At 35.9% G+C, this 20,017-nt stretch overlaps 1 long non-coding RNA gene across 3 annotated transcripts in view; it reads left to right on the forward strand.

Annotated features, from left to right (window-relative positions):
- LOC115294637 overlaps window positions 1–20,017 on the forward strand; it is a 365,947-nt gene that overhangs the window by 259,139 nt on the left and 86,791 nt on the right. For 2 of the 3 annotated variants that reach the window (XR_003910018.1, XR_003910019.1), the window contains exon 5: window positions 13,611–13,658. The exons of the other annotated variant lie outside the window; for it this stretch is intronic. This is a non-coding gene — a long non-coding RNA (uncharacterized LOC115294637). The remainder of the gene's footprint in view (window positions 1–13,610; window positions 13,659–20,017) is intronic. 3 annotated transcript variants of the gene reach the window in all.

Consider the following 20,017-nt stretch of genomic DNA (forward strand, 5'->3'; position numbering starts at 1 on the left):
AAGTAATACTGAAGAAGAAAACCAAAACGGGAGGCATCATAATCCCAGACTTTAGCCTCGACTACAAAGCTGTCATCATCAAGACAGTATGGTATTGGCACAAAAACAGACACATAGATCAATGGAATAGAATAAAGAACCCAGAACTGGGCCCACAAATGTTCGGCCAATTAATTTTTCAATCCCTTTTTCAAACCCAGTGATTAATTTTATGACAGTTGTTCTAATTTCTTGCTCAGTTATGTTGCTTAGATCTGTTTTGAGCAATTATGTTGCTGTGATTTCTTTCTGGAATTTCTTTAGAGGAGAGTTGTTCCATTTTATCATTTTGGCTAGCTTTCTGTCTATTGTCAGTTTTAAAAGCTTGTTATGGACTCTACACCTGTGAGTATTGCTATATTTAAAGGAGGCTCATTGACTGTCCAGGGTGTATCAGTTCAGGAGGTGTTCTTTTAATGGAGTCCCTTGGTCTCTCTTGCTGTGCCTTTGGTTATATTATTTCCCTATTCGTAGTGATATTTGGGACTCTTCACCATGTATACTTTGGCTTGTTTCTTGGGGTAGCCCTATGAGGCTGTCTTCTTAGTGAACTCTGTCTCTTTTCCTCCAAGACTCTTGCAGTTCAGTATCTTATGGCTTCAGTCCTTCTTTGTTTGAAAGATGCGAGGAGGTGAAAAGTATGGAGCTCCCTACTTCTCTGCCATCTTGCCTCCTCCCCCCAAAATAAATGAATATTAAGAAAAAGAAAAAAAGAAAAAACTCCTTTGTGTGGTATAGTAAAGGGGGACTGAGGGAACTCAGTTAAAACTCCGAATGTTAGAATAAAATGGAATGGCAATGAGAAAAAAATGAAATCTGGCCATTTGCAGCTAAGTGGATGGACCTCAAGGGTGTCATGCTAAGTGAAATAAGTCAGGCAGAGAAGGACAGATACCATATGTTGTCACTCATAGGTCTAACAGGAGAAACTTAATAGAGGACCATGGGGATGGAGGGGGGAAGAATTGGGGGGAGGGAGTGAGGCAAATCATGAGAGACTTTTGAATGCTGAGAACAAACTGAGGGCTGAAGAGGGAGGAGGGAAAGTGGAAGGGGCATGCTGGTCATGGAGAGGGGCACTTGTAGGGAAGAGCACTGGGTGTTATATGGAAACCAACCAATAAACTATTAAAAAACTATTAAAAAAAGAATAAATTGAAGTTGTACAGGAAATACAAATACTTGAGAGAAATGACACATCAAGTAGAGTTTTATGAATATTGGTCTGGTGGTATTACACAGTTACTGGTTCCATCTTGTGGTTTGGTGGGGGGGGGGTGGGGCGGAAGAGTGTGGATAAACCACAGAGGAGTACCCAATGCAGCATGTTGGAATGCTAGAAGATTTAGCTTTAATACCATCAAACTTGAGGTAAAAACCTTAAACTTTATTCCTTTTTGATGTCAAGATCAACTCTGGCCCCCATTCTTGCACAAAACATCTAAACTCAAATTACACACTGTATGTGAGGTATTCCGAGGGCAAAGAGGATGCTCCACAGTATCTGATGCTACACTCAATAGTTTACGTGCTTTCTATGTCTTACTACATATTGCAGTTCCTGGGTATCCAATTATGAAGCCCGATAAATTATTTTTTCTGGTTTTTATCTGATTCAACTCTCCAATGATTACTGGAGAATTAAAAAGAATTCTATAGAGAAAGTTCATATTGAAGTCAATACTATTGGTGCTAGCACAAGTAAACCATAAGAAAATTGCTGAGTTGGCAATTCTTTTACCTTTAGTTCATGGTTTTTTTTTTGTTTGTTTGTTTTTGTTTTTGACTATATTGTCAGGTGAAAACAGTGATGGTGTTAGTGTAAGCAATTTGAATCTATCATTAAGTACTAAAGCAAGACATAAAAACTGAGTGTATAAAATCATATGTATTTGAGGATGCAAGAGGATGCAAAGAGGCCTGAGGACTAGCTGAGTAGTTATTTTTCTGGCTATTTTTCTGAATTCCAGGTTTTTCTCCATAAAATCAAGTGCATTTGTGTTAGTAGGTGATGTTATAGTCCAGAATTAAAATGAATGGAGTAAGAATTAGAATAGGCATGGAAAATGGGTACATCTGAGATCTATTTTGGGTATGATTCCTTAATGACAAAGCTCAAAATGTTTCATTAACCATAACTAGCAATGACTTGGACTGTGAATATAGTATTTTAATTTTTTACCTTCCTGTTAGTTAATCTCTATTTGGGACCTTTCTGTAATGTTAATCTTGGGCTCTGGACTTTCCTGGGTTTTCTCTGAATCTTTTAGTTTAATAGAATATTGTGATAGAGTCTTAAAAAATCCAGGAAACATTATCTACCCAATAACAATCATACTCATTATTAGGAGGTAAAATTTTTTTCAAGTTCATGTCTTCTACTTTACATACTAATTTTTTAGAATTATATTTTCAGTTGATCAAGGTTAGTAATAATTGTGTTAATTCAAATACTGTAGTCAAAAGAGGCATACATATAGGATGGGATTTTCCTTGTAAAGACAAGTATTTCTCTACTCTATATATATTTGTCTGAGTTTGCTTGGCTGCTATGACAATATGCCATAGACTGGGTAGCTCATAAACAACAAAAATTTGTTTATCACACTCTGTAGACAGGGATGTCTGAGATCAAGGCACCGTAAGATCCACTGTCTGAATACCACGACTTTCTGGCTATAGATAGCTATGTTCTGCCAGAAAGGGTGAGGGAACTCTCTGGTGTCTCTTTTATCAAAGGGCTAATTCCATGAGGCTCTCCCCTCATGACCGAACTACTCCTAAAGGCCCACCTCCAATATCATCACGTGGGGAATTAGGATTTCGACATATGAATTTGGGGGGCACATAAGTAGTCTATGCAGTTACCCTTAATGTGGTTACCAGCATTTTGGTGTGCAAGGAGTTAAACTACATATTTTAGCCTATTATGGTCTACTATGACCATGATATCACTCAGTTTAGCTGCCTTTTTAGATGGCAAGAAACCATTTGTAAGTAGAACAAATGGTTATTATGAATATTGTATGTGTTTGTGTTTTGTTGATAATTCTTTGTGAAATCTATTACATAATAATTTAGAGAGATAGTATCCATTCATATATGAATAGTCAAAATCAAACAGGAAATTGTGATTGTACATCTATTTTAAATCAAATAGAATATCTAATTACTTTAAATTTATAATGAAACAAAGATAATCTGGACATGAATTTGAGAAGGTGAATCTTCACGATAGGAGACTAGAAGCACATTCCAAGCTGAGACCCTATATTCACCTTCAAATTTCATTTCCCGTCATCAGCTTGCTTGTATACAACTAAAAATAATGTCAGAGGGAACCAAAGAAAGACTTCTGTTGACTTGTAGCACATTACTGAGGTAAATTTTACATCATATTAGAACAAATTAAGTACAAGTAGGATCTTCAGAGACTATTTGGGAGACAAAAAGCATTTGACCTGTGTGATTAGGAATTGTCCTCATCTTGTCTTCATCTTGCTCTCTGACTTAATTACTTACCTGTAAATTGTTGTTTTGATTATCTTTTATGAAAATCTTATAAAGGCCTTTCCTAAAAAAATTATGCACATGCGTATGTGTGTGCACGCGTAAGTGTGTGTGATCAAAATGAGCATTTTCCTTCCCACTGCCTGGGAAGATCACACTCAATCATTAGTATTTACATAGCACTTCCTTCCATTGAATTCTGAGAGCAGAGGGATTCTGTTTTAAAGTCATTGGTAAGACAGTTTGTTTTTCCATGAACATACTGAAATTATGCACTGGGCAAATTAGTGAATTTTACCAAATATGTCTCAAGGATAAATATAGCAATTTTCACAGTGAATGTTTTCCATCTCTCAGGAAATCTATGTTTGTCATGAAATGACAAGTTTTTTTAGAGGGTTGGGGAATGGGGCGATTGCCTTTGCAAACGGATTTTGAATTTCGTTAAATAACAAGGCAAACCTGAAAAATATTTTATATTAAATGAAAGTACTTAAGCATGATCTTTTGGTGGAAAGCAAATGGAAAGAATTTTTAACACATCTACTGAAGAAACAGATTTTCCTTTTCTGCTCCAGGGTGATCATTATGAACCATAACTTTAAAATTTTAAATTATGAAAAATATCTCATCTTGGGAAGTTCATGTGAATTTATACCAGTAAACTAGTCTCGTAATGTTGTAACTGAGAATTAGTGTGCTTTCATAAGATGATAACTTTACTATTTTGTCTGTACAGTGATGCCAGAAAATAATCAGTATTAAAATATAACTTGACTTAGTGTGTAATGGCATAAAATGCTTCATATTTATATGAATGAATAGATGGAAAAGTACCTAAGATTTTATGCCTACTAAAGGCATATAAATAATTAAAAATCCAAAGTGTGCAGATGACCTAAATTCTTTCTATATCTCACCAGTTAGTTCTGTGAAAAGACCCAGCTCTTCAATCCACTTATTAAAGCCATAGTGAAGGTTAACTTTGAGAAATCTAAGACACTAATTATATGAAAATACTACAGGGATGTGAGCTGAGAAATACTTGAAAACAATGGCTGTGACAGAATTCTCACAATTATTTCACCAAGAAGGATTCTTTCTAGTGGAAATTTTTTTAAAAAAGCAACAAAACAATGTTGATGTGTTTTGTAAATTGTACCCCAAATCAAAGAGAAATGACAAAGCTTTCATTTTGTTTTCTTCTCTCTGCCCCCTAGGAATTTATTCTTTTTTGTTTGATCTTTACATGAAGATTTTAACAATTATATGGTGTGAAAACAACCTGTTTGCTTTCTTTCTGCCCATTTCTCTCATTTATGTGACAGCTGGCTTAGTGGCCCTTTCCATCATAGTGATCTTTCTTCATATTAAAGGTCTGTAGATTTTAATGTGTTAGTTGTTTAATTTTGACACCCTTGTGTGGTCAATTCATGTTTCAAGATAATCTCCCGTTAGAAGACCTAATTAAGACACAACTCTTAATGCAGAAAGGAAAGAGCACTTTTTTTTTCTCATAAAATCTCAACATCATCAATCAGAAATCATGTTACATGTGGCTCTCCTCTCCTGTCTATGTGTGACAGAGGTTTGGTTGACCAGAAAGTTTTGAAAATTGATACAATTTGTCATCAGCTTTTAGCAAGGGTCTGGCTAACAGCTTAACAAAAGGAACATAACATTACCTAAAAAGGAGTCATAACAATTAACATTTTTATATGAGGCAATAATAAGACAACTGACCACAAGTGCATTTAGTTACATATTTTCTCTCACTAATCTACTATCAGTGTTTAACTTTTGCTTGTAAAACGGGTCCTCTCCATATAGAGGTTATTGATCATCATCAACAGAACTCCACAATGCTTGTTTCAATAATTTATATGCTAATTCATTATTATTTCTCTAGGAATAGGCAGACTTTTGCATTTGCACCTAGAGGAGGCTTGAGATTCTGCATAACCCAGGTTTATTTTCTGGGTATTGTGAAACACAGGATGTTCCCTTTAATAACCTGCAATTTTAATAAGGGTCTAAGAAATAGTTGAAAAAGTGACTGAACTTGTATTTAAATTAGTTCTTTGAGAGCTTGGAGATTCTGACTTGGTGAACTCTAATTAAATCCCTTAAGGCCACCAGGTCTGCCTCCCTAGTTCTTGATGGTAAAAGTAAGGTCTTCAAAGAGTCCCTTGGCAGTATACAAGTGGAGGGGGAAAATCCTCCAACCCATCACTACCTCATTTTATAAAGCTACAATCCCAGAAGGAGTACAAGAGAACGGGAACAATAGAGACAGAAACCTGAGAACTAGTAAAGTAAGGAAAGCAGAGGAAAAAATTTGGAAAGAGCAGTAATTCAGGAATATCACTAATTCAGACTGCAGTAGGGGTGTTAAGCAAGACAAAGGAGCAAATGAGCTCTTGTGCTGGTAAATGACAGAGCAAATCTTAGTTGGCACGTTTTGCAATTAACATTTTCAGTAAGAAATTCTCAAATACAAAATTGCCATTTTTTAGTTCTGACATTATACTGGCTTTTTCCTCAGGGCACATTTTCCATATAAATATCTAAGCATTTTTTTCTTTCCAACTAGATTTTAGTACTCAGTTGTGTGGGTGAGTTTAACTGTGATGGTCAGAACAAAACAGGCATTGAATCTTCTCAGGGCCAAGAGGAAATCAATTAACAGGTGATCAAAATATGGAACTCTTGACTTCTCAGTAGGCTTTCTTATTCAAAAACACACATGAACCAAATAAACAGTTAAGTGGATGCTTCTTTATTTGGGGAGATTTTGTACTTTTCACTCATATTTAAAATCGGTTCAAAAGTATTATTTTTTGATATTGAAACTCCATAATCCCATTATGCACTAAATGCTCCAAATCACCTGCTAACAGAATAGAAATGTCAACCTTGTAGAGAATTATTCTTCTCTCCGCTAATGGTCAGTTTTCACCAAATATCCAGTTGCCCACCAACATGTGCATCAGTCCTTCCTATGTATACTTATCTCATTTCTCTGTACTTTCTAGCACTTAGCACTTTGTACTAGTCCGTATTTCCATATTCTAAGGAAAGATAAGGATCTGGCAATGATAGCAAATACCTACAGAGCTTTCTCACCAATTGGATTCCTGTGAAAATTGATGGAAAGCTAACTGAAGAGAAAATGCACACAGCTTGGTTCTCATTAGTCTATTCCTGTGCCTTGGCCATGTGGACCAGCGTATTCTTTCATATCCGATTGATATGTGATGTGCTGGCAGCCCCTGTCCTGACCAAATGCTCTACAAAGTAAGAATGATGTAGAAAAACTTAGAATTTATACTTTTGTAGTTTGCTCTACTTTTTATTTCAAAAAGTCTTTTAAAGTCCTATGAATGCTATTTAGATCACTTCTATGTCTAGATGGAAATACTGATTCTTGATGCTCTGAATAAACTCCTAACCCCAAAGGTATATTGAGCTACTGGGTGGTAGCTTTGTTCTTAAATATAAGTTTCAAAAAGTTTTATTTACTTTTTGAACTCTTAACAAGGATGAAAGTACCACAGTGCTTTTGTGGTCTGCTACTTAAGTGGCTTTATCTTTTCTTGGGGAAAAAAATGAAAGTAACAAGCAAAATATAGAGGAGGTTTTAGTTTGTTCTGTGATCAAAAGGGTCATTTATTGATCTGGTGCTTAAAAGGAAAAGATCTGTTTTTGGGAAAGTCATTGTACTATCTAGGGTTTGAACTCTTCTCCTTTTATTATCTATTAAAGCATGATAAGTCTACATTTTTCTTCCTGCAGAATCAAAACTCATAATTAGAATAAGAACTCCATCATTACTTTGACCATCTGACAGTTCTAAACTTTCAAAATTGAAAAATAAATTTATGTCAATTAAGATGTTGATTTCAATTTTTAATTAGTCTAATTACATTAGTTTTTAGTTAGCCTTAAACAAAGATGTTTTTTTCCAAGCAATAGTTTCACATTACAATATCTTTGTTTCCTCTCTTAACTGAAAAAATAATTAGAAGGAATTATACTTTGACATGAAATATTATCTACTTTCTTTCCTCTCCCCTCATCTTCCATACCCCAGAAAGTAGCTTGAATATTCTACAGGAGGATTGTCTAATTACTCTAAGAATAAACTTACATCTCTTGTTCAACTGGAAACCCATTATATAAATTTGAACATGTTAGAAGTTTCTTCCTACATTTGTTTTCTTCTTGGAACCTTCTAATAAAGATAATAAGGAATTAAAGTTGTATATGATAAACTTAAGTGCATAGAGCATCAAAAGAAAAGATATTTGACCAATTCTTAGTATTAAACCTTAAGATTTTTGGATGAATATAAGATATATTTAGATACATAGAAGTATTTATGTGTGTATATGTATAAATTATTGTAGTAAGTGATATGCTTTGGTATGTTACATACGTGTTGAGTAAATGCATGGACTTGTATTGACACAGCTTTCTCAAACTTTATATCCTAGAATATTAGCATTTCATAAGACATTACTAGGTATTCTTTGGGGAAAAAAAGCTCTCTATTGAAATAAATGTAAATTTGTTTTTCATTATTGGAGATTTAGAATATAAATTGGAAATTAAGGACTGAGAAAGAATACAGAAATAAAGCCAGGACTTCCGAAAACTATTTGATATCAGTATAATGATTTGTATAAACCTTTATTAAAAATTTCATCACTTTTCAAAATGCATATTTTGGAAAGAAAATTGTATACTGCCAAAAATACACATTTTAAAATCTTGTAACACTTAACCATATAACTATATGGCTAAGGGGGAAATACACCTTTTTTTAAAATGTGAAACTTTATTTGCTCAATAGGAAAAATACTGTTTAGAATATATGGGTTATGTAGTATGTCACCTTAATGCACATTTTGCTTCTGCTCTATTTTGGTTCTTGTCTTCTTTTCTCTTCTCTTCTCTTCTCTTCACCTTCTCCTTCCTTTCTTCCCCCTCTTCCTTCTTTCTTCCCCCCTTCTCTCTCTCTCTCTCTCGCTCTCTCTTTCTTTTTTTTCTTTCTCCTTCCTTCCTTCCTTCCTTCCTTCCTTCCTTCCTTCCTTCCTTCCTTCCTTCCTTCCTTCCTTCCCTTTCCTTTCCTATTCTATCCTTTCCTTTCCTATTCTATCCTATCCTATCCTATCCTATCCTATCCTATCCTATCCTATCCTATCCTATCCTTTTTTTCCTTTCCTTTCCTTTCCTTCCTCTACTTTGATAAGATTGAAGTGATTGTTTCTGTTAGATAAGATTCTATCAACCTGATATACACAATTAAGAGTCCATATCAGCTAATAATGCATTTGACTACAAGTCTCCTAAAACCTAACTATAATAGTTTAAACAGAGTTTTTGTTTGCTTGTTTTTCCACATTGCAAAAATTCCAGACCAACACTATTTTTCTGTCTGCTCCATTGTCTTGGACATGTTCTTCTTCCCACTTGTTACTTTATAGTGAATAAATGGCTACTGAAGCTAGTGGATAAATGTTATTGCACCTTTAAGTATCATTTCTGCATTCTAGAAAGAAGGTTGGGGAAGAATCAGACATCAAGCCAGCTCTATCTGTCCTTCTTTATTATTAGAACAAAGAATTATCTATAATTCCAGAATTATCTTTCCAGAGTGGGAACAGGTGGCACCTCTTGCCTCAATGGAGTCTTGGAAATTTGGGAGCCTTGTTATCTCAACTGTTTTAGACTAATCTTAGTTCATTACCTGGCTGTAAACATATTACTGACTGGAACACAATTGTAGTTTTTCTTATTGTGGAAGAGGAAGGCAAAAACTTACTCCTTGGACAACTTGATTTATCTCTTTTAAAGATTTAAAAGAATCTCTTTTAAATACAAAAATAATATGAAACAAGGATAGCATCTGAAATTATGACCCCAGAAAATTTTTGTGTTTAGAGAAAGTAAAATTTAGGAAATCTACATTTTTGACAATTCCATAGTAATTCTTACGTTTATTAAGTGGCTTTGCTTGCCAGTTTCCTCAGAATATGGAGGCCGGGATGAGGATTAAGAGCCAAAGCGTTATTTCGTATGTGCAAACTTAAGACAGGAGAGTTAGAAATAAGGACAATGAGACAAGGAAAAGATGTGAAAAGCAAGTGAAATTCTGTATTTATATGTGTGTCAACAGCTTAACAATGAGCCATGATGTTCGTAGGCAGATATATTTTCTTGACACACAGTGTATTCCCCGCTGTGCTGTATAGAATGATCCATGTTAGGTGGTGTGGGAAAGATGACGACATTTATCTGCATGGCTCCCTCCTGTCTTCTCTTTCCAATTGGTCAATATTTTCACCATAGGAAATTAACTTTCAGTCATTTCCAAGTGCCGTCCAGTTCCTTTACATGCCAACCACTCTGTATGCAGAACATTCCAGATTCCATGTTCTGAAATGATCTATCTCATTCAAATCTAAAAATAGAAGAAAATTGGAACACTTAGGGGGCTCAGTTGGTTAAGTGGCCAACTCTCGATTTTGGCTCAGGTCATGATCTCAGGGTTGTGAGATGGAGCCCTGTATCGGGCTCTGTACTGACAATGTGGAGCTATCTCTTCCTCTCCCACTGCCCTTCCCCTACTCACACTTGCTTCCCTTTCTCTAAAAATAAATAAATAAATAAATAAATAAATACATAAGTAAGTAAGTAAGTAAATAAATAAATAAATAAATAATAACAGTAGAGGGGAAGGGTCAAAAACTCTAGGAATGCAGCTCATATGCCTCACTATGTGGCAGCTGACAAGGAGGAGGAGCTTGACACTTACGAGTGAATGATTGGCTGGGCCCTGGTGTCAGCAGTGTGGGCCAGGAAACAGACAGCCATAGGAACTTGAAAAAGATAATAAGAATTTTGTCTGATACACTAAATTTGAGAACTGGTGACTTCAGAACTTAATTTACCTCTGGAGTATAGGCTAACTCCAGAGCCAAAAGAGCCTCATATCAGATTGAGTTGCCCTACAATTTCTATAAGTTTCAAGACATCGTTATAAATTATATTGTTCACAGAGAGTGTATCATTCTGGCCAATAACAAGATGTTGGTTTCATCCGTAATGGGACTTGAATCTGCAGTGCTTATCCTTGTCACCTTGGGAAAGTCACCTTGCCACTCAGTCTCAGGTTTTTTTTTTTTTTTACCTAAAGAAGTGGAAATATTAATACTGCTTTCACTTTAGGGTTTTCGGGAGGTTGGTATCTTGTACAAAATACCTCCTTATATATAACTTTTTCCATTAACTTTCTTCTGCTTTCCTGGAGACCATTTCTATATTTTCAGGAAGCCTTACTTGTCAGTTGGATTCACACTTCAACAGTCCTAATGGCCAAACTGTATTGGGGATATCTGTGTTTTATCCTGTCTGCTAGTCTGGACAGGATAGAATAGGCCACAGAACTCCCTAACCAGTTGGACTTGCAGAAATGCAAATGACTAAGCACGTTTTATTTTCCCTGGTGAAGAGGCTCAGGTAACATATAAGGATGTTGGAATAACACCACACCCACCACTTTCCAGAGCAGCTAATTTAAAATCACTTGCAATCTGGCGGAATCTGTCTCCATATCTTTTTGTAAGAACCTACAGCTAACTGTTTACTGAAAGGTTTCCTGAGAATAGGATTTTATCCAAGACTTGTGACAGTGGTAACTTAGAATGAGGCTTCAGAGATCTAATTAAAAAGGTGATTTCCTAACATATGGAGCTCCTATGTGAAATCAGGAGAATGTGCGGTGCCGGGGGAGCTGCTGACCCTGTAAATTCTTATGACATTAGGCTTAAATCTTAACTGCTAAACACCTTTCAAATATTTAACTCTCCCCAAGTAAATGTTCTCCCTGCAAAGCTCTATTTGTTGACTTTTATCCCAGTTGGACTGACTTTGGGGATTGTATCACTGAGACCTGTGCATTAAGTGGTACATATGTTGAATAAACAGCCAGACAGCTACCAACTGTCAAGTTGCTTTACCAGAGTATAAAAAAAAGCACATATGCCATGTTGAAAAGCAAAGGAAAAACAAAGGTTTATAATAGATCTAGGAAATGGTTCAGGTAAAACACAACCACATGCTTATTTGCATGATTATTTTTCTTAACAGTGTTAGAAATCTTTTGGAGGAGAAATCCTAATCTTGAAATGATCTCAAATGTTGCATTAGGTATGATACTTCATCTGACGGCTCATAGTTAATTAGTAAATTAATAAATTGAAAAGGGGACAAGCTTTGTTAATGTAAGCAAGGGCTGGAGATGTGCTGACTGAGGAAATGCAGGTTTGATTTTGTCACACGCAGCAGATGGAAATAAAGGGACAGGTTGTTCTTTACAGGTATGGATGAGACACCAGAACATATGAGCTTTTCTGGCAAGGAGACTGGAAGTATTTATAGTTTTCAGCCTTGTTGCCACCAGCCTTGCTCTTTAGTGATACTGTGGTAGAACAACATTGACAGGTGGCTACCTGTTGAGCAAAAAGAATCCTGGTCACCAGCAATTGGTTTGCATGCAGCCATACTAGCCTTCTTATTTAAAATAGTGTCTTGGTTACTATTTTGGGAGGAAAATGAACTCGTAAAATTCTTGTAATCATAAATATCAGTTCAGGTGTACTGGAATCAGGTGCCAGGACTGAGCTACAAGCACAAAAAATGTATAGGAGGTAATATACATTGAACATAAAGAAGAAAGGGCTAAAGAGAGGGGAAAAACTTCAGACTATGATGCAGGTCTGACCTCTGTGAAAGGAGGGTGGCAGAGAGGAAAATTGGATGGAGAGAGTCTCTGAGAACAGTGCTCCCCTGACAAGGTTGAGCCAGCCTAAGGAGGACCTCTAGAGTAGAGTGTCCATTAAAAGTGTCCTATGCTGGAGGTGCCTGGGTGGCTCAGTAGGTTAAGTGTCCATCTGACTCCTGGTCTTGGTTTACATCATGATCTCATGGTTTGTGAGTTCGAGCTCCACACTGGGCTCTGCACTGATGGCGTAGAGATTGGGATTCTGTCTTTCCTACTCTCTGCCCCTCTCCAACTGTGCATCTCATTCTCTCCCTCAAAATAAATAAATAAATAAATAAATAAATAAATAAATAAATCAGCTTAAAAAGAGGGAGAGAGAGTCCTATGATGGGCAAAAATGGCAGGATCCTGGAGTTTCTCAGCTTTGCCATCATTGCTAGAACTGCCTGCAGAAAGTGTGTCTCATATTAAATACCAAGATGGACTGCGGCAGAAGTTGTTGGCTGACAGTGTCCCTGTGGCCGATACCCGCTAAAGAGGACACCTGGGTGAGGTGGCTCTGTGGCGGGCCCAGTAGGCTTTCTAATGATGACACTGAACTAGACGTCTAATAAGGAATACCTTTTATACATTAATTTGTAACAAAGGGCAAAGATGACTTGGCCCATGTGGATTCTCATATGAATTTATATGTATATAAATCCCCCACACTTTCAAAACACTGTGGTGTTCTACTCACTTTCCTATTCTTTCTTGTTTGCATGACTTGGAAGTAAAGTGAACTAGAAAGTCAGGGAAAGAGTTTCCTTACTAGACAGTCGGGTGGAAGAATATTATAAAATTTTAAGAAATCACACATACTTTGCTGGTACAGTAATGAAAAGCCAGAGGTACCTAAATTTTGATTCTGTTTTTCCATTCATTGACTTTAAGATCTTGAGTAACTTAATTTTTGTGTCTCTTTTTTTCATAAAAAAGCAAAAATAGTATCATATTATTTTTCATTTGAAGAGTGATGTGTTGAGATTTCCTTGTGACAAAAGTTTAGAGACTTTTGTTCCTATAAACTGAGTTAGTGTACTTTCTGATAGTGTTACATACTCCATTTTTGAAATTTTACCAAAAATATATGAAAAACCTCAGAAGAGTCACAATTCAGAATCAATGAAGATAAATATGCAATTATTTATTATGCCCTTACTAAGCTCCTAAAACTGAGAGGGTAGATGTTAAATTTTATCTGAAAATAATAGTCATTTATTTCAACATTTAGGTGTCCAGTTTCTATGGCTTAAGACAAGACACATTCATTATCTTCCAGGTATGTAGGTCATATTCTGACACAGATCTCACTGGGCTACAATAAGGTGTTAGACTGGGTTGTTTTCCTTTCTCGATGCTCTAGGGGATAGTCCATTTCTTTGTCTTCCCAGGGTCTACAGGCTGCCCACATTCCTTGGCTCATGACCCCCTTCCTCCACATTCAAAGCCAGAAACATTTCATTTATTTGACCATTCTGCATTCCTAGCTTTTTCTGATCACAGCTGGAAAAGTCTCACTGATTGGAAGGACCCATATGGCTAATCCAGGGTAATCTCCTCATACCAGAGCCATTAATTTAATCACATCTGCCAAAACCCTTTTGCCACATAAACTCACTTGTCCACAGGGTCCAGGAATTAGGAAATGGACATCTTTTGGGGAATTTCAAATAATTTGGTTAGCCTCTTGAAGCTGGAAAAGGTAAGGAAAAGGATTCTTCCCTAAAGCCATCAGGAAGGAAAGCAATAATGGAAAATTAACATCACACCCAACCTATCTGAGTTGACTTTTTACTGGCTAGCTAGCATATGTGCCATTCAATTAATCTAGTTTCCAAAGTATCTCTTGGACAGACTATTTTGTTACCCCCTTTTGTTTCTTTTGTCTTGCTTTTTCCAGGTTTGGAAAATGGCCTCCGTTTTTGCCTCTGCCTTTTCAAATCCAGCATTTTCCTCAAGGTTCTGTTAATGACTCAGTTTCCTTTTGAAGACATTTCTGCCTACTCTATCCTACCATAAATGCTTCCAACTGAGAATTCCAATGACATTGAAATCAGATATTGGCAATTTAGCTCAAAATGTTTCATATTAGCAATAAGCCCCAACTCAAACAGTGTTAAACTTCTCAAGAACAGGGACAATCTGTTATATATCTTTTGTGTCTGACTCAGCCAATGCTAAACAGCCAGTGCCAAGTCAGTGCTAAATTAATACTGTGTTTATTGATAAATAGTCAACATTTAAAATATAAATACTTCTAGGAGCTGATTATATCCTTTCAGTTATTAACATTTCACTGTAGTTTATGTGTAAAACTTGAGTAAATTCTACATTGAGATCTGATTAGTGGATTTAACGAGAAGACTATGTAGAGAGAGATATAACCACAAACAGAAACAGGATGTGAACCTAGAGGGGAAGTGAGTGGGCTTTCTAGGGAGCCATGAGGAAGCCTGAAAGCATCAATAGTCAGGGGAGTAGATGGAGGCACCATTTGGTGAGACAAAGATAAGGAGAGAAGGAGAAGAGCCAGTTTTACTGATTTTATAATTTTGCCTTGACTGGATACATGTTTAACACACCTCTGCATTCAAGGAGTCTATGATGTAAGAAATAAGGTGGTTCATATGATCTAATCTGGGATAAAAATGTATATTTCATTATAAAACAGATGGATTTTAGAAATTTTGTAAAGAAAAAGTGGTAGAATTTGGCACAGTTTGAATGTAGAATGGGAATATTGCATTGTGTGATTTCCTATTTTCCATTTGAAATTACAGTGAATTTATAATAACATCTCTTTTCTCTCTCATTCTCTCTGTATATATACACACCCATTATCTGTTATTACTTTCTGTCAATTACATTACATTTCTATAGTATTATGGACAATCTAAACTTCTATAGTTATAAAAAGAACAACTGTGTAAACATGAAATTAAATATATAATGATAGGCTTCCTTTTCTATATAGATTTTGAAAGAATACGTGTTGTAGGGTATAATAAATGTATTATATACTTATCCATTCACCAAATCCTCAACAATTTTTCTGACTCTAAATCATTAATATTATATGTATATAAGACTGAGATCTAGGATAGTTTACTAGTAAAAGGAAGTTTATATTTTACTGTTCCTTCAACAGTTTTATGAAAAAAATTACTTTAACATGACTTTCAGTGAATAAGTAGAGAATAGCATTTAGTTTTTTTATGAAATTTCTGTAACAAATTGAAGTGTGACTTTTATCTGCCATTTTCATGTACACTAGTGAATAAGGTTTATTTTAGCAAACTCTTATCTTCCTACAACTGAATGAATTAGAGAAATATGTTACTCAGCATCACCAAAATTCATATTCTCTAAGTGTTCTTAAATCAAGGGTTTTTTAAAACAGCATTTATTTTGTTATGCTTTGTGATTCAATACATTGTGCTACATTCTGAGTATACCAAGATGCACAAATAGCACTTGCCTTGATGAAGCAACCACAGACTCTGACTTTTAACATGTAAGCTAAATTTTAGCAATTTGATATAAAAATAAGTGGGAGCTCATGTGGACTATAATAGAGGTTGATAGCATCAGGAAATAGAAGACACGGTCCGCCCAGAGTATGTTCATTTCTATTGCTCACACGCTTTGTACATGTCAACAACTCAAGAACTTCTACGCCATGTAATTAAGCATGTGTATACTTTTCTGCTTGTCATCTGTGTTCATGTTTCTGTGCTTCAGTCACAAAGTATTTTGAGCATACATTTCTCAGCCATCAAATAATTGACTGCTGTTGTCCGGGGGTCCATCATGAGACCAGGTTTTGATAGTCTATCAGAACATCCTTAAGAAAGGAAAGTATTTGGAGAAACACAAGTCTTTCCGGTGCTTCCTGTGACTACCTCCAGGAAAAGGTTGGTGGGCTGGTTGTCTGGAATTAACTGGGAAGTCCATGATTTTCAGAAATAATTTAGTGTGATATAAATTTCTTACATCAGAAATAACCAAGATTTGTAGTAAATTCAGACACACTTTAATCAATACCTCACTTTGCTTCTTCTTTGGATGATTACTCTGTTATTTCTGGAGTCTAGCACAATGCTGATTACATATTGGGGGCCTCAATAAATGCTAATGAAACTAAGAAATAAATTGATATTTTATGGTCAATGAATGATCAATCTGAAGTTAAACTATCCCAAGGGATAACTGGAATTTGTTAGGTTGGTCTTTGAGGAAAACCTCGGATTGCTTTGGGAAGGAAACCATGCCTCAGAGGTCTGTTACCTTAGAAATGGTCTACCAGAAATAGCCACTCATTTGAACTGACTCCAGGCAATGTATTGAAGCTGTTTGTGTTTGTGGTGTCACAACTTACCCTTCAGTCACACATTTCTTTACTATCCTTAATCACCCTAGAATATTTAAGACTTTTTCTCTAAAGTGTATGGGCTTAAAAAGTTAGATTCCTAGAAACCTTTTCACTATAAAAAATCTCCAGTAAAATCTGGTGTGGTTTTAAAGGTAGAATTTTGACATAAATAAGGGACATCTGAGGCTCTGTTTTTCATGAACACTTTTTGTATTATGCTTATTTGTCTCCAGAGTCAAGGGATTGTGGCACAAAAACATAAAAAATAATTAGTTCTAGTGTTCTTACTGTAAGAGGGCTACCACCACAGGAACAAGCTGTTGAGTCAGTAGTGGGTGGCTGAAATCAAAGTACAGATGGCACTGAGGTGTGCGTTTCGGTTCCAAATGAAAGAATGTAGATGGTCTGCTCCATGTGTGGTGGTGGTACATTGACTTGTAAATTTAAGTTAAAATTAAACTGTAAGAGATGACACTAGCTGGGCCCTTCCCGGAGGCTTCTCTAAGCCATAGGGATTTATCAGGTTTGCCCCTGGAAGTGTGGAGTAAGGGAGTTTGATGTATTGCAACAAATAACATGTCTGAAGGTTGAAGTTGTAGTGACAGTACAAGTCGAGCTGGGGCTGCAGATGGAAAAAGAATGAGAGTGAAAATAAACATATATATCATCAATAATGACACGGCTGATGTCTTTCTCCCCATTTTCAAAATTTCAGGGCTTAGGTCTAATATGTCTTAATTCTCAGATTTCATTTATAAATGAAAATATTTAAACCTTCAATAATCCTTATTCACAAAAAGAAGATTTAGGACAAGGAAAAGCTAACTATAGGAATGACCTCAGGCATTTTCTATTTTATCATTTTAATTTGAAATTAAACAAGTATATCAAAACAACATGTATGCACCAGGGAATGAAGACAACATGCTTTCTCACAGACTACCCTAGAACCCCTTAAGCTCCTTGAAATGCTCTTCTAGGATTTAATTAAGAGGGCATTTCCTGCCTCAAAAAAGTCTCCAAAATATTTATTGGCTGTGGCTATTTTGCTTTTGTTGTTTTTTCCTTTCTGCTTAACAGTGGGTTTTGCACATTCTGAATCTGTGACCTAGTTATGCAACGACTCTGACTGCTCACCTTTCCAGGCTCGTTCTGGTGAGGGAGAAGCCCTCTCTCGGTTCTTCAGTAGTTTGAGAACATACACTGTTGCAATATAACATTTTTGAGAACACAGAGACCTTTTTGCAGCTAGTAAGATTCTTTGAAAATCGTTGGGGACATTTCCATGGCTATATTGATACATCTTATGCACCATGCCAGAATCAGGCAGGGGTATTTCCATTTCTGTTCCCTCTCTTTCAGCTGTCCTCTGTACTGCCTTTGCTCCCCAAGCTATAAGCACTGTGAATATGGTATTGGAATTTGAGACAGGAATGGTCGAACCACCTGGGAGTCTAAACCTCCTCCAATCTTTTTTTGAAATAGGATCACAAAAACTGTGCTATTCTTGCTTGTTCCATTCAAGGACTGGGTTTCCTAGTTCTGAGATAGTTTTACAGGCCATTTCCCTACATAGTCAGCTGTCAAGTATTGTTACTTTTTACAATCCAGAGGAATATGCTAATTGTACTGACACATAATGCAATATGCTTAAGAACATGCCACTCAAAAGTGTGGCTCTCAGGAGAATTCTACCTTCAAGAAACTTCATCTATAAGAAAACGTCCCCTTTGAGATAAAGGCAATTCTTTTGTAATAACATTAGGGAAGGCTAAAATGTGACTTACAGCATGCCACAACACACTATAGTGTGATTTAACTGTAGTATAAAAATATATAGATTTAGGCTGAATTTAAATAGATGGTTGAGAGGGAAAGGAAAAGAGAAAGAGAGAAAGAGAGAGACAGAGAGAGAGAGAAATGAAAATACCAGATGATTTCCAACTATAAAAAATTCTCTAAGAAATGACAGAATAGTTAATGCATAGACTTCAAAGAAAATTACTGCTTCATACTATTGGGTATTAAACCTCTAATTTCTATAGAAATCTCTAATTTTTTCACATATTAAGTCAAAGAACTAAAAATGTCTTCTCTGGATATTTTTATAATAATATTTTCTGTTATAAAAAAGGCATTGCCAGACACTACCATCTGCCGTGTAGACTGACAGTGTACAAATCTGATGTCTTTCTGTGACTTCCTATCTTATATAATTGGAGGTTTCAGCCCAGAATGATGTTTCATTTCCACCTAAGGACAACCAACTTTAAGTTTGTCTGGAATATTTTAATCATTTCCCTGCTATGCGCTGATAAGACCAGGACTCTGTCTAGTTAAAGCTATAAATTTGTCTATTGAGAGAGTGTTAAAAATTCTCCTCTGAACTTCTGGCCATCATCCAGAATTCCTTAATACCTTCTCAAATGAGACAGAAAACATAATGCATTACAATTGATAGATGTTTCATTAGTAGTACTTTATTTTGGAAATTTGAAATAGAATGTCTTGGTTATGTCCAAATGGGGAAGGATTTTTTTTTCCTGAGGAAAAGAGGTCTTTTGAACTGATGTAAAGATTTGAATATTTCTCTGCCAAGCTTTAAAAAGAGTTCAAGGACACTAAAAGTATTCTGTTGACTCAGATGTGTATGTGTGTATGTGTGTGGATGTGTGTGTGTGGATGTGTGTGTTTATAGGAGCAAATGTAATCATTCCCATGTCAGTAAATAAGACAAAATTACCGAATAACCTCTATAGTTATTTATTTAAAAAATAACACTGTTTTCAATAAAAGAGAAATCCTTGTAGTTAAAACCTGTTAATTGGAGATAATGTCTGTGTAACTGAACATTGTCAAAGGGTAATGACCTCCTGCTGCTAAGCCCTAGAAAAGTTGACTGGAAGCCAACACCATTTGTTTTCAAAGCAGGAGACTTGGGTCCTTTGACGTGATTTCATTAAAATGGCTTTATCTTTGTTGCATTACATGATAGAAATTTTATCATTCTAGGCCGTATTATCGATGTGCTTTTCTTTTCCTGCCTCCACATGTCTTTGCAGGTTGTGTTTTCACTGCGGTTAATGTACCAGTTAGCACCCTTGCTGCTGCTGAGTGGCTGGTCTCATAGCAATACACTGAGTTCAGTTAATTCTGGGGGTTGCCAAAAAGGATTGAAAGGAGTTAATATTCATTAAAGTATGTCACTCAATATAATAAATTATCAATATTCTGTAGCACGTTGTAGCTGAGGAAGTAGGCTGGGT

This window comes from Suricata suricatta, chromosome 6 (genome assembly GCF_006229205.1).
Source record: "Suricata suricatta isolate VVHF042 chromosome 6, meerkat_22Aug2017_6uvM2_HiC, whole genome shotgun sequence".
NCBI lineage: Eukaryota > Metazoa > Chordata > Mammalia > Carnivora > Herpestidae > Suricata > Suricata suricatta.